Source organism: Leiobunum rupestre, chromosome 2 (assembly GCF_980474605.1).
Source record: "Leiobunum rupestre chromosome 2, qqLeiRupe1.1.hap1, whole genome shotgun sequence".
In the NCBI taxonomy this organism is placed as follows: domain Eukaryota; kingdom Metazoa; phylum Arthropoda; class Arachnida; order Opiliones; family Sclerosomatidae; genus Leiobunum; species Leiobunum rupestre.
The window spans coordinates 93,461,397-93,462,561 of record NC_143385.1 but is presented as its reverse complement, the minus strand read 5'-3'; positions in this window follow the sequence as shown (position 1 = coordinate 93,462,561).

Sequence of the window (1,165 nt, the reverse complement as noted above, 5' to 3'; positions counted from 1 at the left end):
TTAGCACTCGGTCCGTCCAAAAAGTCAATAACCAGAAGAAGTTGAACAGAAGTTACCCAGTACATACGAAACACAAATACACATATCATTCAAGAGCACGATACGAACAAACATACGACGCATAACGCCGACACATGAGCTAACACACTACACAATACACACGATTGGAAATCGTACGCAATGAAAAAAGTGCTTTCTTATTTCCAAAACCGGATAACTATGAACACCAACCGGAAAAAATTACAAATTTGGTTTTGGAAATAAAGGCGTTTTAGAAAACGTTAAACCAAATCCCAAAAACTGCGAACGCGGTGATTGCACTTTGCCCCAAAACTGCGAACACGTTCGCAGCCCAGACAGACGGACGGACCGACACGGTGATTGTAATAGCCCTCCTAGGGACAAGTCCCCTCGGAGAGGTAAAAATTAATGGAAGTATCAGTTTTGTCCTTAAAATTCAAAAATGATTTTTTAATTATGGCCCTAAAAGGCTTCGTTTCAAAGTTTGGGGTTCCCAAATATCACCTTCTAAAGCAACTAAATTGAGTTTAATTTTCCGATAGATTCTGAGCGTTGAACCAATTTGTTTGTATAAAAAATAATTCGTTTTCTTGTTGGTAAACCGTAAAAGTAGCCTTTTATAGTACGAAAACTCAAACAATATTACAAAGCTATTTCGATGTATTAATGCCGTTCAAAATCAAAATAAGAATTATATTTATGATTGAATCGAATGTTTTAATTTCTAAGAAATAATGAAAACAACAATTTAAAAGTTTACACTTGTACAAAATGACCACCTCTAGCTTAAGTATAGCCATGAGTCCTTCGATAAAAGTTTTCGCAAACTCCTTCAAAAAATAAAGGTGTGATACGAACAGTCTCACTGTCTAAAAATAACGCGATGTAGCAGATCCACAGCTAAACGGAGGAGCAAAATCATTTAACATTGCCTGGAGATAAGGCTGACCGTGTAACATCTCCGCGTTGACCCTAACAAACCAAATGGAACGGTGCATCGAGATGATCTCTATTTCTGTGACTAAATGGTACTTAAGCTCCTAAGTAATAGAATCACGGCTGGTGGCGATCATAAGGGATTGGTGAATCCCTTGTGATCGCCACCAGCCGTGGCTGCCCGCAGGGTGGTGTTTTATCACCTCTG